Here is an 18,085-nt window from a genome sequence, read left to right on the forward strand (position 1 = left end):
CAGGAGAAATCTTCATTTAGAAAGACACGGATTAATCAGGGACAGTCAGCATGGATTTCTTAACGGAAGGTCGTGTCTGACTAACGCAATTCAATTTTTCGAGGAGGTAACAAGGAGGGTCGATGAGGGTAGTGCCTTTGATGTAGTCTATATGGATTTTAGCAAGGCTTTTGATAAAGTCCCACATGCCAGATTGGTCATGAAAGTAAAAGCCCATGGGATCCAAGGCAAAGTGGCAAGTTGGATCCAAAATTGGCTCAGAGGCAGGAAACAAAGGGTAATGGTCGAAGGGTGTTTTTGTGACCGGAAGGCTGTTTCCAGTGGGGTTCCGCAGGGCTCACAGAATCACAGAAACCCCACAGTGCAGATAGAGGCCATTTCGGCCCATCGAGCCTGCACCGACTCAGTACTGGGCCCTTTGCTTTTTCTGGTATATATCAATGATTTGGATTTGAATGTAGGAAGTATGATTAAGAAGTTTGCAGATGATACAAAAATTGGCCGTGTGGTTAATAATGAAACAGAATGCTGTAGACTGCAGGAAGATATCAATGGACTCGTCTAGTGGGCAGAACAGTGGCAAATGGAATTCAGTTGGAATACACAATAAATGGTAGGACACTGAGAAATGCAGAGGATCAGCGGGACCTTGGAGTGCATGTCCACAGATCCCTGAAGGTAGCAGGACAGGTAGATAAAGTGGTTAAGCAGGCATACGGGATACTTGCCTTTATTAGCCGAGGCGTAGAATATAAGAGCGGGGAGGTTATGCTTCAACTGTATAAAACACTAGTTAGGCCGCAGCTAGAGTGCCGCGTGCAGTTCTGGTCACCACATTACAAGAAGGATGCGATTGCACTAGAGAAGGTGCAGAGGAGATTTCCGAGGATGTTGCCTGGGCTGGGGAATTTTAGTTATGAGGAAAGATTGGATAGGCTGGGGTTGTTTTCTTTGGAACACAGGAGGCTGAGGCGAGACCTAATTGAGGTGTGTAAAATTATGAGGGGCCGAGATAGAGTGGATAGGAAGGACCTATTTCCCTTAGCAGAAGGGTCAATAATAGATTTCAAGTAATTGGTAGGAGGTTTACAGGGAATTTGAGGAGACATTTTTTCACCCAGTGAATGGTGGGGGTCTGGAATGCACTGCCTGAAAGGGTGGTAGAGGCAGAAACCCTCATCACGTTTAAAAAGTACTTGGATATGCACTTGAACTGCCGTAACCTACAAGGCTACGGACCAAGTGCTGTAAAGTGGGATTTGGGTGGATTGCTCTTTGTCGGCTGGCACGGACAAGATGGGCCGAATGGCCTCCTTCTGTGCTGTAAATTTCTATGATTCTGCCTGATCATGTGACATCTGCCCACACGACTTCTACAAATGTTATTACATTGTAGCCAGGATTGTTTAGTTTCCAATTCCGCCCATTTTGAAGCCAGGTCTCCGTTATGGCTACTATTGCATAACCCCATGTGGCAACTTGCGCCTGCAACTCGTCAATCTTATTTGTAACGCTCCTCGCATTAACACACATGCATTTCAACAGCATGCTAGTTGGCTTTGCTTTTTTCCTGAATTTAACTGCTGCTCTTTCTACATTCTTCTTTGTTCTGTTGCTGTTTGTCCCTCCGAGTTTTCTATGCACCTTGTCTCTCCTCTCTGCTGCTGTGTCCTGGTGGCCCTCCGCCAGTGTGTGTATTTTGGCTATCTTATTTTCTTCTTCTGCTTATTTCGGCCCTGTGTCTGGAGCCCCTTGCATTTGTGTAGCAGCAGGAGAATGTGCAGCGAAGAAATGGTCAAAGGAAAGTGAGAGAGAGAGAGAGAGAGAGAGAGAGAGCAGCAAAAAGGATGTTGATTGATTAAGAGCAGTGTGTGCGCGTGTGTGTGCAAAACGTCGAGCAGCCTGTGGCGGCAGCAAAAGCCTACTGCACCCGGTATTCCCAGGCAGTCTCCCATCCAAGTACTAACCAGGCCTGACTCTGCTTAGCTTCTGAGATCAGACGAGATCGGGCGCATTCAGACTAGTATGGCCGTAGGCATATGCTAGCTGGCTTTCTCTTTACTTAAAGCTGTCGCCCATTTTTTTCTCTTCTACGCATTCATACAAGTATTCAACACTCAATTTACATTTACAAATTTTACTCCTCCCGCAACCCCCCACCCCCCCTCCACCTCTTCTTGCTGCTCTGCCTCCCACACAAACAAACTACAAGCCCAACCCTTCATTGCCTTCTATTCAAATATTACATCAAATAAACATGCTCAAACACCAAGTCTTAAGGGCTGTAGCATCTTTCAAACTGGACAAATACCCAGGCCCGCATCAAATCTATCCCACACTCTTAAGAGAAGTAAGACACCAAATAGCACAGGCTCTCACCATCATTTTACAATCCTCTCTGGCTACAGGTGTGGTGCCCGACCACTGGAGGACTGCTAACGTGCTACCGTTCTTTCAAAAGGGAGAGAGGGATAGACCGCATAATTACAGGCCAGTCAGCCTAACCTCGGTGGTGGGAAAAATATTGGAAAAAGTTCTGAGGGACAGGAGAAATCTTCATTTAGAAAGACACGGATTAATCAGGGACAGTCAGCATGGATTTCTTAACGGAAGGTCGTGTCTGACTAACGCAATTCAATTTTTCGAGGAGGTAACAAGGAGGGTCGATGAGGGTAGTGCCTTTGATGTAGTCTATATGGATTTTAGCAAGGCTTTTGATAAGGTCCCGCATGCCAGATTGGTCACGAAAGTAAAAGCCCATGGGATCCAAGGCAAAGTGGCAAGTTGGATCCAAAATTGGCTCAGAGGCAGGAAACAAAGGGTAATGGTCGAAGGGTGTTTTTGTGACCGGAAGGCTGTTTCCAGTGGGGTTCCGCAGGGCTCACAGAATCACAGAAACCCCACAGTGCAGATAGAGGCCATTTCGGCCCATCGAGCCTGCACCGACTCAGTACTGGGCCCTTTGCTTTTTCTGGTATATATCAATGATTTGGATTTGAATGTAGGAAGTATGATTAAGAAGTTTGCAGATGATACAAAAATTGGCCGTGTGGTTAATAATGAAACAGAATGCTGTAGACTGCAGGAAGATATCAATGGACTCGTCTAGTGGGCAGAACAGTGGCAAATGGAATTCAGTTGGAATACACAATAAATGGTAGGACACTGAGAAATGCAGAGGATCAGCGGGACCTTGGAGTGCATGTCCACAGATCCCTGAAGGTAGCAGGACAGGTAGATAAAGTGGTTAAGCAGGCATACGGGATACTTGCCTTTATTAGCCGAGGCGTAGAATATAAGAGCGGGGAGGTTATGCTTCAACTGTATAAAACACTAGTTAGGCCGCAGCTAGAGTGCCGCGTGCAGTTCTGGTCACCACATTACAAGAAGGATGCGATTGCACGAGAGAAGGTGCAGAGGAGATTTCCGAGGATGTTGCCTGGGCTGGGGAATTTTAGTTATGAGGAAAGATTGGATAGGCTGGGGTTGTTTTCTTTGGAACACAGGAGGCTGAGGCGAGACCTAATTGAGGTGTGTAAAATTATGAGGGGCCGAGATAGAGTGGATAGGAAGGACCTATTTCCCTTAGCAGAAGGGTCAATAATAGATTTCAAGTAATTGGTAGGAGGTTTACAGGGAATTTGAGGAGACATTTTTTCACCCAGTGAATGGTGGGGGTCTGGAATGCACTGCCTGAAAGGGTGGTAGAGGCAGAAACCCTCATCACGTTTAAAAAGTACTTGGATATGCACTTGAACTGCCGTAACCTACAAGGCTACGGACCAAGTGCTGTAAAGTGGGATTTGGGTGGATTGCTCTTTGTCGGCTGGCACGGACAAGATGGGCCGAATGGCCTCCTTCTGTGCTGTAAATTTCTATGATTCTGCCTGATCATGTGACATCTGCCCACACGACTTCTACAAATGTTATTACATTGTAGCCAGGATTGTTTAGTTTCCAATTCCGCCCATTTTGAAGCCAGGTCTCCGTTATAGCTACTATTGCATAACCCCATGTGGCAACTTGCGCCTGCAACTCGTCAATCTTATTTGTAACGCTCCTCGCATTAACACACATGCATTTCAACAGCATGCTAGTTGGCTTTGCTTTTTTCCTGAATTTAACTGCTGCTCTTTCTACATTCTTCTTTGTTCTGTTGCTGTTTGTCCCTCCGAGTTTTCTATGCACCTTGTCTCTCCTCTCTGCTGCTGTGTCCTGGTGGCCCTCCGCCAGTGTGTGTATTTTGGCTATCTTATTTTCTTCTTCTGCTTATTTCGGCCCTGTGTCTGGAGCCCCTTGCATTTGTGTAGCAGCAGGAGAATGTGCAGCGAAGAAATGGTCAAAGGAAAGCGAGAGAGAGAGAGAGAGAGAGCAGCAAAAAGGATGTTGATTGATTAAGAGCAGTGTGTGCGCGTGTGTGTGCAAAACGTCGAGCAGCCTGTGGCGGCAGCAAAAGCCTACTGCACCTGGTATTCCCAGGCAGTCTCCCATCCAAGTACTAACCAGGCCTGACTCTGCTTAGCTTCCGAGATCAGACGAGATCGGGCGCATTCAGACTAGTATGGCCGTAGGCATATGCTAGCTGGCTTTCTCTTTACTTAAAGCTGTCGCCCATTTTTTTCTCTTCTACGCATTCATACAAGTATTCAACACTCAATTTACATTTACAAATTTTACTCCTCCCGCAACCCCCCACCCCCCCTCCACCTCTTCTTGCTGCTCTGCCTCCCACACAAACAAACTACAAGCCCAACCCTTCATTGCCTTCTATTCAAATATTACATCAAATAAACATGCTCAAACACCAAGTCTTAAGGGCTGTAGCATCTTTCAAACTGGACAAATACCCAGGCCCGCATCAAATCTATCCCACACTCTTAAGAGAAGTAAGACACCAAATAGCACAGGCTCTCACCATCATTTTACAATCCTCTCTGGCTACAGGTGTGGTGCCCGACCACTGGAGGACTGCTAACGTGCTACCGTTCTTTCAAAAGGGAGAGAGGGATAGACCGCATAATTACAGGCCAGTCAGCCTAACCTCGGTGGTGGGAAAATTATTGGAAAAAGTTCTGAGGGACAGGAGAAATCTTCATTTAGAAAGACACGGATTAATCAGGGACAGTCAGCATGGATTTCTTAACGGAAGGTCGTGTCTGACTAACGCAATTCAATTTTTCGAGGAGGTAACAAGGAGGGTCGATGAGGGTAGTGCCTTTGATGTAGTCTATATGGATTTTAGCAAGGCTTTTGATAAGGTCCCGCATGCCAGATTGGTCACGAAAGTAAAAGCCCATGGGATCCAAGGCAAAGTGGCAAGTTGGATCCAAAATTGGCTCAGAGGCAGGAAACAAAGGGTAATGGTCGAAGGGTGTTTTTGTGACCGGAAGGCTGTTTCCAGTGGGGTTCCGCAGGGCTCACAGAATCACAGAAACCCCACAGTGCAGATAGAGGCCATTTCGGCCCATCGAGCCTGCACCGACTCAGTACTGGGCCCTTTGCTTTTTCTGGTATATATCAATGATTTGGATTTGAATGTAGGAAGTATGATTAAGAAGTTTGCAGATGATACAAAAATTGGCCGTGTGGTTAATAATGAAACAGAATGCTGTAGACTGCAGGAAGATATCAATGGACTCGTCTAGTGGGCAGAACAGTGGCAAATGGAATTCAGTTGGAATACACAATAAATGGTAGGACACTGAGAAATGCAGAGGATCAGCGGGACCTTGGAGTGCATGTCCACAGATCCCTGAAGGTAGCAGGACAGGTAGATAAAGTGGTTAAGCAGGCATACGGGATACTTGCCTTTATTAGCCGAGGCGTAGAATATAAGAGCGGGGAGGTTATGCTTCAACTGTATAAAACACTAGTTAGGCCGCAGCTAGAGTGCCGCGTGCAGTTCTGGTCACCACATTACAAGAAGGATGCGATTGCACTAGAGAAGGTGCAGAGGAGATTTCCGAGGATGTTGCCTGGGCTGGGGAATTTTAGTTATGAGGAAAGATTGGATAGGCTGGGGTTGTTTTCTTTGGAACACAGGAGGCTGAGGCGAGACCTAATTGAGGTGTGTAAAATTATGAGGGGCCGAGATAGAGTGGATAGGAAGGACCTATTTCCCTTAGCAGAAGGGTCAATAATAGATTTCAAGTAATTGGTAGGAGGTTTACAGGGAATTTGAGGAGACATTTTTTCACCCAGTGAATGGTGGGGGTCTGGAATGCACTGCCTGAAAGGGTGGTAGAGGCAGAAACCCTCATCACGTTTAAAAAGTACTTGGATATGCACTTGAACTGCCGTAACCTACAAGGCTACGGACCAAGTGCTGTAAAGTGGGATTTGGGTGGATTGCTCTTTGTCGGCTGGCACGGACAAGATGGGCCGAATGGCCTCCTTCTGTGCTGTAAATTTCTATGATTCTGCCTGATCATGTGACATCTGCCCACACGACTTCTACAAATGTTATTACATTGTAGCCAGGATTGTTTAGTTTCCAATTCCGCCCATTTTGAAGCCAGGTCTCCGTTATGGCTACTATTGCATAACCCCATGTGGCAACTTGCGCCTGCAACTCGTCAATCTTATTTGTAACGCTCCTCGCATTAACACACATGCATTTCAACAGCATGCTAGTTGGCTTTGCTTTTTTCCTGAATTTAACTGCTGCTCTTTCTACATTCTTCTTTGTTCTGTTGCTGTTTGTCCCTCCGAGTTTTCTATGCACCTTGTCTCTCCTCTCTGCTGCTGTGTCCTGGTGGCCCTCCGCCAGTGTGTGTATTTTGGCTATCTTATTTTCTTCTTCTGCTTATTTCGGCCCTGTGTCTGGAGCCCCTTGCATTTGTGTAGCAGCAGGAGAATGTGCAGCGAAGAAATGGTCAAAGGAAAGCGAGAGAGAGAGAGAGAGAGAGCAGCAAAAAGGATGTTGATTGATTAAGAGCAGTGTGTGCGCGTGTGTGTGCAAAACGTCGAGCAGCCTGTGGCGGCAGCAAAAGCCTACTGCACCTGGTATTCCCAGGCAGTCTCCCATCCAAGTACTAACCAGGCCTGACTCTGCTTAGCTTCCGAGATCAGACGAGATCGGGCGCATTCAGACTAGTATGGCCGTAGGCATATGCTAGCTGGCTTTCTCTTTACTTAAAGCTGTCGCCCATTTTTTTCTCTTCTACGCATTCATACAAGTATTCAACACTCAATTTACATTTACAAATTTTACTCCTCCCGCAACCCCCCACCCCCCCTCCACCTCTTCTTGCTGCTCTGCCTCCCACACAAACAAACTACAAGCCCAACCCTTCATTGCCTTCTATTCAAATATTACATCAAATAAACATGCTCAAACACCAAGTCTTAAGGGCTGTAGCATCTTTCAAACTGGACAAATACCCAGGCCCGCATCAAATCTATCCCACACTCTTAAGAGAAGTAAGACACCAAATAGCACAGGCTCTCACCATCATTTTACAATCCTCTCTGGCTACAGGTGTGGTGCCCGACCACTGGAGGACTGCTAACGTGCTACCGTTCTTTCAAAAGGGAGAGAGGGATAGACCGCATAATTACAGGCCAGTCAGCCTAACCTCGGTGGTGGGAAAATTATTGGAAAAAGTTCTGAGGGACAGGAGAAATCTTCATTTAGAAAGACACGGATTAATCAGGGACAGTCAGCATGGATTTCTTAACGGAAGGTCGTGTCTGACTAACGCAATTCAATTTTTCGAGGAGGTAACAAGGAGGGTCGATGAGGGTAGTGCCTTTGATGTAGTCTATATGGATTTTAGCAAGGCTTTTGATAAAGTCCCACATGCCAAATTGGTCATGAAAGTAAAAGCCCATGGGATCCAAGGCAAAGTGGCAAGTTGGATCCAAAATTGGCTCAGAGGCAGGAAACAAAGGGTAATGGTCGAAGGGTGTTTTTGTGACCGGAAGGCTGTTTCCAGTGGGGTTCCGCAGGGCTCACAGAATCACAGAAACCCCACAGTGCAGATAGAGGCCATTTCGGCCCATCGAGCCTGCACCGACTCAGTACTGGGCCCTTTGCTTTTTCTGGTATATATCAATGATTTGGATTTGAATGTAGGAAGTATGATTAAGAAGTTTGCAGATGATACAAAAATTGGCCGTGTGGTTAATAATGAAACAGAATGCTGTAGACTGCAGGAAGATATCAATGGACTCGTCTAGTGGGCAGAACAGTGGCAAATGGAATTCAGTTGGAATACACAATAAATGGTAGGACACTGAGAAATGCAGAGGATCAGCGGGACCTTGGAGTGCATGTCCACAGATCCCTGAAGGTAGCAGGACAGGTAGATAAAGTGGTTAAGCAGGCATACGGGATACTTGCCTTTATTAGCCGAGGCGTAGAATATAAGAGCGGGGAGGTTATGCTTCAACTGTATAAAACACTAGTTAGGCCGCAGCTAGAGTGCCGCGTGCAGTTCTGGTCACCACATTACAAGAAGGATGCGATTGCACTAGAGAAGGTGCAGAGGAGATTTCCGAGGATGTTGCCTGGGCTGGGGAATTTTAGTTATGAGGAAAGATTGGATAGGCTGGGGTTGTTTTCTTTGGAACACAGGAGGCTGAGGCGAGACCTAATTGAGGTGTGTAAAATTATGAGGGGCCGAGATAGAGTGGATAGGAAGGACCTATTTCCCTTAGCAGAAGGGTCAATAATAGATTTCAAGTAATTGGTAGGAGGTTTACAGGGAATTTGAGGAGACATTTTTTCACCCAGTGAATGGTGGGGGTCTGGAATGCACTGCCTGAAAGGGTGGTAGAGGCAGAAACCCTCATCACGTTTAAAAAGTACTTGGATATGCACTTGAACTGCCGTAACCTACAAGGCTACGGACCAAGTGCTGTAAAGTGGGATTTGGGTGGATTGCTCTTTGTCGGCTGGCACGGACAAGATGGGCCGAATGGCCTCCTTCTGTGCTGTAAATTTCTATGATTCTGCCTGATCATGTGACATCTGCCCACACGACTTCTACAAATGTTATTACATTGTAGCCAGGATTGTTTAGTTTCCAATTCCGCCCATTTTGAAGCCAGGTCTCCGTTATGGCTACTATTGCATAACCCCATGTGGCAACTTGCGCCTGCAACTCGTCAATCTTATTTGTAACGCTCCTCGCATTAACACACATGCATTTCAACAGCATGCTAGTTGGCTTTGCTTTTTTCCTGAATTTAACTGCTGCTCTTTCTACATTCTTCTTTGTTCTGTTGCTGTTTGTCCCTCCGAGTTTTCTATGCACCTTGTCTCTCCTCTCTGCTGCTGTGTCCTGGTGGCCCTCCGCCAGTGTGTGTATTTTGGCTATCTTATTTTCTTCTTCTGCTTATTTCGGCCCTGTGTCTGGAGCCCCTTGCATTTGTGTAGCAGCAGGAGAATGTGCAGCGAAGAAATGGTCAAAGGAAAGTGAGAGAGAGAGAGAGAGAGAGAGAGAGAGCAGCAAAAAGGATGTTGATTGATTAAGAGCAGTGTGTGCGCGTGTGTGTGCAAAACGTCGAGCAGCCTGTGGCGGCAGCAAAAGCCTACTGCACCTGGTATTCCCAGGCAGTCTCCCATCCAAGTACTAACCAGGCCTGACTCTGCTTAGCTTCCGAGATCAGACGAGATCGGGCGCATTCAGACTAGTATGGCCGTAGGCATATGCTAGCTGGCTTTCTCTTTACTTAAAGCTGTCGCCCATTTTTTTCTCTTCTACGCATTCATACAAGTATTCAACACTCAATTTACATTTACAAATTTTACTCCTCCCGCAACCCCCCACCCCCCCTCCACCTCTTCTTGCTGCTCTGCCTCCCACACAAACAAACTACAAGCCCAACCCTTCATTGCCTTCTATTCAAATATTACATCAAATAAACATGCTCAAACACCAAGTCTTAAGGGCTGTAGCATCTTTCAAACTGGACAAATACCCAGGCCCGCATCAAATCTATCCCACACTCTTAAGAGAAGTAAGACACCAAATAGCACAGGCTCTCACCATCATTTTACAATCCTCTCTGGCTACAGGTGTGGTGCCCGACCACTGGAGGACTGCTAACGTGCTACCGTTCTTTCAAAAGGGAGAGAGGGATAGACCGCATAATTACAGGCCAGTCAGCCTAACCTCGGTGGTGGGAAAATTATTGGAAAAAGTTCTGAGGGACAGGAGAAATCTTCATTTAGAAAGACACGGATTAATCAGGGACAGTCAGCATGGATTTCTTAACGGAAGGTCGTGTCTGACTAACGCAATTCAATTTTTCGAGGAGGTAACAAGGAGGGTCGATGAGGGTAGTGCCTTTGATGTAGTCTATATGGATTTTAGCAAGGCTTTTGATAAGGTCCCACATGCCAGATTGGTCACGAAAGTAAAAGCCCATGGGATCCAAGGCAAAGTGGCAAGTTGGATCCAAAATTGGCTCAGAGGCAGGAAACAAAGGGTAATGGTCGAAGGGTGTTTTTGTGACCGGAAGGCTGTTTCCAGTGGGGTTCCGCAGGGCTCACAGAATCACAGAAACCCCACAGTGCAGATAGAGGCCATTTCGGCCCATCGAGCCTGCACCGACTCAGTACTGGGCCCTTTGCTTTTTCTGGTATATATCAATGATTTGGATTTGAATGTAGGAAGTATGATTAAGAAGTTTGCAGATGATACAAAAATTGGCCGTGTGGTTAATAATGAAACAGAATGCTGTAGACTGCAGGAAGATATCAATGGACTCGTCTAGTGGGCAGAACAGTGGCAAATGGAATTCAGTTGGAATACACAATAAATGGTAGGACACTGAGAAATGCAGAGGATCAGCGGGACCTTGGAGTGCATGTCCACAGATCCCTGAAGGTAGCAGGACAGGTAGATAAAGTGGTTAAGCAGGCATACGGGATACTTGCCTTTATTAGCCGAGGCGTAGAATATAAGAGCGGGGAGGTTATGCTTCAACTGTATAAAACACTAGTTAGGCCGCAGCTAGAGTGCCGCGTGCAGTTCTGGTCACCACATTACAAGAAGGATGCGATTGCACTAGAGAAGGTGCAGAGGAGATTTCCGAGGATGTTGCCTGGGCTGGGGAATTTTAGTTATGAGGAAAGATTGGATAGGCTGGGGTTGTTTTCTTTGGAACACAGGAGGCTGAGGCGAGACCTAATTGAGGTGTGTAAAATTATGAGGGGCCGAGATAGAGTGGATAGGAAGGACCTATTTCCCTTAGCAGAAGGGTCAATAATAGATTTCAAGTAATTGGTAGGAGGTTTACAGGGAATTTGAGGAGACATTTTTTCACCCAGTGAATGGTGGGGGTCTGGAATGCACTGCCTGAAAGGGTGGTAGAGGCAGAAACCCTCATCACGTTTAAAAAGTACTTGGATATGCACTTGAACTGCCGTAACCTACAAGGCTACGGACCAAGTGCTGTAAAGTGGGATTTGGGTGGATTGCTCTTTGTCGGCTGGCACGGACAAGATGGGCCGAATGGCCTCCTTCTGTGCTGTAAATTTCTATGATTCTGCCTGATCATGTGACATCTGCCCACACGACTTCTACAAATGTTATTACATTGTAGCCAGGATTGTTTAGTTTCCAATTCCGCCCATTTTGAAGCCAGGTCTCCGTTATGGCTACTATTGCATAACCCCATGTGGCAACTTGCGCCTGCAACTCGTCAATCTTATTTGTAACGCTCCTCGCATTAACACACATGCATTTCAACAGCATGCTAGTTGGCTTTGCTTTTTTCCTGAATTTAACTGCTGCTCTTTCTACATTCTTCTTTGTTCTGTTGCTGTTTGTCCCTCCGAGTTTTCTATGCACCTTGTCTCTCCTCTCTGCTGCTGTGTCCTGGTGGCCCTCCGCCAGTGTGTGTATTTTGGCTATCTTATTTTCTTCTTCTGCTTATTTCGGCCCTGTGTCTGGAGCCCCTTGCATTTGTGTAGCAGCAGGAGAATGTGCAGCGAAGAAATGGTCAAAGGAAAGCGAGAGAGAGAGAGAGAGAGAGAGAGAGAGAGCAGCAAAAAGGATGTTGATTGATTAAGAGCAGTGTGTGCGCGCAAAACGTCGAGCAGCCTGTGGCGGCAGCAAAAGCCTACTGCACCTGGTATTCCCAGGCAGTCTCCCATCCAACTACTAACCAGGCCTGACTCTGCTTAGCTTCCGAGATCAGACGAGATCGGGCGCATTCAGACTAGTATGGCCGTAGGCATATGCTAGCTGGCTTTCTCTTTACTTAAAGCTGTCGCCCATTTTTTTCTCTTCTACGCATTCATACAAGTATTCAACACTCAATTTACATTTACAAATTTTACTCCTCCCGCAACCCCCCACCCCCCCTCCACCTCTTCTTGCTGCTCTGCCTCCCACACAAACAAACTACAAGCCCAACCCTTCATTGCCTTCTATTCAAATATTACATCAAATAAACATGCTCAAACACCAAGTCTTAAGGGCTGTAGCATCTTTCAAACTGGACAAATACCCAGGCCCGCATCAAATCTATCCCACACTCTTAAGAGAAGTAAGACACCAAATAGCACAGGCTCTCACCATCATTTTACAATCCTCTCTGGCTACAGGTGTGGTGCCCGACCACTGGAGGACTGCTAACGTGCTACCGTTCTTTCAAAAGGGAGAGAGGGATAGACCGCATAATTACAGGCCAGTCAGCCTAACCTCGGTGGTGGGAAAATTATTGGAAAAAGTTCTGAGGGACAGGAGAAATCTTCATTTAGAAAGACACGGATTAATCAGGGACAGTCAGCATGGATTTCTTAACGGAAGGTCGTGTCTGACTAACGCAATTCAATTTTTCGAGGAGGTAACAAGGAGGGTCGATGAGGGTAGTGCCTTTGATGTAGTCTATATGGATTTTAGCAAGGCTTTTGATAAGGTCCCACATGCCAGATTGGTCACGAAAGTAAAAGCCCATGGGATCCAAGGCAAAGTGGCAAGTTGGATCCAAAATTGGCTCAGAGGCAGGAAACAAAGGGTAATGGTCGAAGGGTGTTTTTGTGACCGGAAGGCTGTTTCCAGTGGGGTTCCGCAGGGCTCACAGAATCACAGAAACCCCACAGTGCAGATAGAGGCCATTTCGGCCCATCGAGCCTGCACCGACTCAGTACTGGGCCCTTTGCTTTTTCTGGTATATATCAATGATTTGGATTTGAATGTAGGAAGTATGATTAAGAAGTTTGCAGATGATACAAAAATTGGCCGTGTGGTTAATAATGAAACAGAATGCTGTAGACTGCAGGAAGATATCAATGGACTCGTCTAGTGGGCAGAACAGTGGCAAATGGAATTCAGTTGGAATACACAATAAATGGTAGGACACTGAGAAATGCAGAGGATCAGCGGGACCTTGGAGTGCATGTCCACAGATCCCTGAAGGTAGCAGGACAGGTAGATAAAGTGGTTAAGCAGGCATACGGGATACTTGCCTTTATTAGCCGAGGCGTAGAATATAAGAGCGGGGAGGTTATGCTTCAACTGTATAAAACACTAGTTAGGCCGCAGCTAGAGTGCCGCGTGCAGTTCTGGTCACCACATTACAAGAAGGATGCGATTGCACTAGAGAAGGTGCAGAGGAGATTTCCGAGGATGTTGCCTGGGCTGGGGAATTTTAGTTATGAGGAAAGATTGGATAGGCTGGGGTTGTTTTCTTTGGAACACAGGAGGCTGAGGCGAGACCTAATTGAGGTGTGTAAAATTATGAGGGGCCGAGATAGAGTGGATAGGAAGGACCTATTTCCCTTAGCAGAAGGGTCAATAATAGATTTCAAGTAATTGGTAGGAGGTTTACAGGGAATTTGAGGAGACATTTTTTCACCCAGTGAATGGTGGGGGTCTGGAATGCACTGCCTGAAAGGGTGGTAGAGGCAGAAACCCTCATCACGTTTAAAAAGTACTTGGATATGCACTTGAACTGCCGTAACCTACAAGGCTACGGACCAAGTGCTGTAAAGTGGGATTTGGGTGGATTGCTCTTTGTCGGCTGGCACGGACAAGATGGGCCGAATGGCCTCCTTCTGTGCTGTAAATTTCTATGATTCTGCCTGATCATGTGACATCTGCCCACACGACTTCTACAAATGTTATTACATTGTAGCCAGGATTGTTTAGTTTCCAATTCCGCCCATTTTGAAGCCAGGTCTCCGTTATGGCTACTATTGCATAACCCCATGTGGCAACTTGCGCCTGCAACTCGTCAATCTTATTTGTAACGCTCCTCGCATTAACACACATGCATTTCAACAGCATGCTAGTTGGCTTTGCTTTTTTCCTGAATTTAACTGCTGCTCTTTCTACATTCTTCTTTGTTCTGTTGCTGTTTGTCCCTCCGAGTTTTCTATGCACCTTGTCTCTCCTCTCTGCTGCTGTGTCCTGGTGGCCCTCCGCCAGTGTGTGTATTTTGGCTATCTTATTTTCTTCTTCTGCTTATTTCGGCCCTGTGTCTGGAGCCCCTTGCATTTGTGTAGCAGCAGGAGAATGTGCAGCGAAGAAATGGTCAAAGGAAAGCGAGAGAGAGAGAGAGAGAGAGAGCAGCAAAAAGGATGTTGATTGATTAAGAGCAGTGTGTGCGCGTGTGTGTGCAAAACGTTGAGCAGCCTGTGGCGGCAGCAAAAGCCTACTGCACCTGGTATTCCCAGGCAGTCTCCCATCCAAGTACTAACCAGGCCTGACTCTGCTTAGCTTCCGAGATCAGACGAGATCGGGCGCATTCAGACTAGTATGGCTGTAGGCATATGCCAGCTGGCTTTCTCTTTACTTAAAGCTGTCGCCCATTTTTTTCTCTTCTACACATTCATACAAGTATTCAACACTCAATTTACATTTACAAGTTTTACTCCTCCCGCAACCCCCCCACCCCCCCTCCACCTCTTCTTGCTGCTCTGCCTCCCACACAAACAAACTACAAGCCCAACCCTTCATTGCCTTCTATTCAAATATTACATCAAATAAACATGCTCAAACACCAAGTCTTAAGGGCTGTAGCATCTTTCAAACTGGACAAATACCCAGGCCCGCATCAAATCTATCCCACACTCTTAAGAGAAGTAAGACACCAAATAGCACAGGCTCTCACCATCATTTTACAATCCTCTCTGGCTACAGGTGTGGTGCCCGACCACTGGAGGACTGCTAACGTGCTACCGTTCTTTCAAAAGGGAGAGAGGGATAGACCGCATAATTACAGGCCAGTCAGCCTAACCTCGGTGGTGGGAAAATTATTGGAAAAAGTTCTGAGGGACAGGAGAAATCTTCATTTAGCAAGACACGGATTAATCAGGGACAGTCAGCATGGATTTCTTAACGGAAGGTCGTGTCTGACTAACGCAATTCAATTTTTCGAGGAGGTAACAAGGAGGGTCGATGAGGGTAGTGCCTTTCATGTAGTCTATATGGATTTTAGCAAGGCTTTTGATAAGGTCCCGCATGCCAGATTGGTCACGAAAGTAAAAGCCCATGGGATCCAAGGCAAAGTGGCAAGTTGGATCCAAAATTGGCTCAGAGGCAGGAAACAAAGGGTAATGGTCGAAGGGTGTTTTTGTGACCGGAAGGCTGTTTCCAGTGGGGTTCCGCAGGGCTCACAGAATCACAGAAACCCCACAGTGCAGATAGAGGCCATTTTGGCCCATCGAGCCTGCACCGACTCAGTACTGGGCCCTTTGCTTTTTCTGGTATATATCAATGATTTGGATTTGAATGTAGGAAGTATGATTAAGAAGTTTGCAGATGATACAAAAATTGGCCGTGTGGTTAATAATGAAACAGAATGCTGTAGACTGCAGGAAGATATCAATGGACTCGTCTAGTGGGCAGAACAGTGGCAAATGGAATTCAGTTGGAATACACAATAAATGGTAGGACACTGAGAAATGCAGAGGATCAGCGGGACCTTGGAGTGCATGTCCACAGATCCCTGAAGGTAGCAGGACAGGTAGATAAAGTGGTTAAGCAGGCATACGGGATACTTGCCTTTATTAGCCGAGGCGTAGAATATAAGAGCGGGGAGGTTATGCTTCAACTGTATAAAACACTAGTTAGGCCGCAGCTAGAGTGCCGCGTGCAGTTCTGGTCACCACATTACAAGAAGGATGCGATTGCACTAGAGAAGGTGCAGAGGAGATTTCCGAGGATGTTGCCTGGGCTGGGGAATTTTAGTTATGAGGAAAGATTGGATAGGCTGGGGTTGTTTTCTTTGGAACACAGGAGGCTGAGGCGAGACCTAATTGAGGTGTGTAAAATTATGAGGGGCCGAGATAGAGTGGATAGGAAGGACCTATTTCCCTTAGCAGAAGGGTCAATAATAGATTTCAAGTAATTGGTAGGAGGTTTACAGGGAATTTGAGGAGACATTTTTTCACCCAGTGAATGGTGGGGGTCTGGAATGCACTGCCTGAAAGGGTGGTAGAGGCAGAAACCCTCATCACGTTTAAAAAGTACTTGGATATGCACTTGAACTGCCGTAACCTACAAGGCTACGGACCAAGTGCTGTAAAGTGGGATTTGGGTGGATTGCTCTTTGTCGGCTGGCACGGACAAGATGGGCCGAATGGCCTCCTTCTGTGCTGTAAATTTCTATGATTCTGCCTGATCATGTGACATCTGCCCACACGACTTCTACAAATGTTATTACATTGTAGCCAGGATTGTTTAGTTTCCAATTCCGCCCATTTTGAAGCCAGGTCTCCGTTATGGCTACTATTGCATAACCCCATGTGGCAACTTGCGCCTGCAACTCGTCAATCTTATTTGTAACACTCCTCGCATTAACACACATGCATTTCAACAGCATGCTAGTTGGCTTTGCTTTTTTCCTGAATTTAACTGCTGCTCTTTCTACATTATTCTTTGTTCTGTTGCTGTTTGTCCCTCCGAGTTTTCTATGCACCTTGTCTCTCCTCTCTGCTGCTGTGTCCTGGTGGCCCTCCGCCAGTGTGTGTATTTTGGCTATCTTATTTTCTTCTTCTGCTTATTTCGGCCCTGTGTCTGGAGCCCCTTGCATTTGTGTAGCAGCAGGAGAATGTGCAGCGAAGAAATGGTCAAAGGAAAGCGAGAGAGAGAGAGAGAGAGAGAGCAGCAAAAAGGATGTTGATTGATTAAGAGCAGTGTGTGCGCGTGTGTGTGCAAAACGTTGAGCAGCCTGTGGCGGCAGCAAAAGCCTACTGCACCTGGTGTTCCCAGGCGGTCTCCCATCCAAGTACTAACCAGGCCTGACTCTGCTTAGCTTCCGAGATCAGACGAGATCGGGCGTATTCAGACTAGTATGGCCGTAGGCATATGCTAGCTGGCTTTCTCTTTACTTAAAGCTGTCGCCCATTTTTTTCTCTTCTTCGACACATTCATACAAGTATTCAACACTCAATTTACATTTACAAGTTTTACTCCTCCCGCAACCCCCCCACCCCCCCTCCACCTCTTCTTGCTGCTCTGCCTCCCACACAAACAAACTACAAGCCCAACCCTTCATTGCCTTCTATTCAAATATTACATCAAATAAACATGCTCAAACACCAAGTCTTAAGGGCTGTAGCATCTTTCAAACTGGACAAATACCCAGGCCCGCATCAAATCTATCCCACACTCTTAAGAGAAGTAAGACACCAAATAGCACAGGCTCTCACCATCATTTTACAATCCTCTCTGGCTACAGGTGTGGTGCCCGACCACTGGAGGACTGCTAACGTGCTACCGTTCTTTCAAAAGGGAGAGAGGGATAGACCGCATAATTACAGGCCAGTCAGCCTAACCTCGGTGGTGGGAAAATTATTGGAAAAAGTTCTGAGGGACAGGAGAAATCTTCATTTAGAAAGACACGGATTAATCAGGGACAGTCAGCATGGATTTCTTAACGGAAGGTCGTGTCTGACTAACGCAATTCAATTTTTCGAGGAGGTAACAAGGAGGGTCGGTGAGGGTAGTGCCTTTGATGTAGTCTATATGGATTTTAGCAAGGCTTTTGATAAGGTCCCGCATGCCAGATTGGTCACGAAAGTAAAAGCCCATGGGATCCAAGGCAAAGTGGCAAGTTGGATCCAAAATTGGCTCAGAGGCAGGAAACAAAGGGTAATGGTCGAAGGGTGTTTTTGTGACCG

General features: G+C 46.5%; 6 non-coding genes and 1 pseudogene across 6 annotated transcripts; all 7 read right to left on the bottom strand.

The window, feature by feature from the left end:
- Nucleotides 1–1,918: 1,918 nt before the first annotated feature.
- On the bottom strand, nucleotides 1,919–2,037 carry LOC147103931 (5S ribosomal RNA; annotated as a pseudogene).
- A 2,417-nt stretch (nucleotides 2,038–4,454) lies between these two features.
- On the bottom strand, nucleotides 4,455–4,573 carry LOC147103932 (5S ribosomal RNA). Its single transcript, XR_015072678.1, has one exon. It is a non-coding gene; the product is annotated as a 5S ribosomal RNA (ribosomal RNA).
- A 2,417-nt stretch (nucleotides 4,574–6,990) lies between these two features.
- Nucleotides 6,991–7,109, bottom strand: LOC147103933 (5S ribosomal RNA). Its single transcript, XR_015072679.1, has one exon. It is a non-coding gene; the product is annotated as a 5S ribosomal RNA (ribosomal RNA).
- A 2,425-nt stretch (nucleotides 7,110–9,534) lies between these two features.
- On the bottom strand, nucleotides 9,535–9,653 carry LOC147103934 (5S ribosomal RNA). Its single transcript, XR_015072680.1, has one exon. It is a non-coding gene; the product is annotated as a 5S ribosomal RNA (ribosomal RNA).
- Nucleotides 9,654–12,072: 2,419 nt separating this feature from the next.
- LOC147103935 (5S ribosomal RNA) lies at nucleotides 12,073–12,191 on the bottom strand. The gene has a single exon (XR_015072837.1). It is a non-coding gene; the product is annotated as a 5S ribosomal RNA (ribosomal RNA).
- Nucleotides 12,192–14,610: 2,419 nt separating this feature from the next.
- Nucleotides 14,611–14,729, bottom strand: LOC147103936 (5S ribosomal RNA). The gene has a single exon (XR_015072729.1). It is a non-coding gene; the product is annotated as a 5S ribosomal RNA (ribosomal RNA).
- A 2,420-nt stretch (nucleotides 14,730–17,149) lies between these two features.
- LOC147103937 (5S ribosomal RNA) lies at nucleotides 17,150–17,268 on the bottom strand. The gene has a single exon (XR_015072474.1). It is a non-coding gene; the product is annotated as a 5S ribosomal RNA (ribosomal RNA).
- Nucleotides 17,269–18,085: the final 817 nt, after the last annotated feature.

The sequence above is a fragment of the Somniosus microcephalus genome, chromosome 19 (assembly GCF_052327205.1).
Source record: "Somniosus microcephalus isolate GS21.2 chromosome 19, FLI_Smic_1.0, whole genome shotgun sequence".
Classification (NCBI taxonomy): Eukaryota; Metazoa; Chordata; class Chondrichthyes; order Squaliformes; family Somniosidae; genus Somniosus; species Somniosus microcephalus.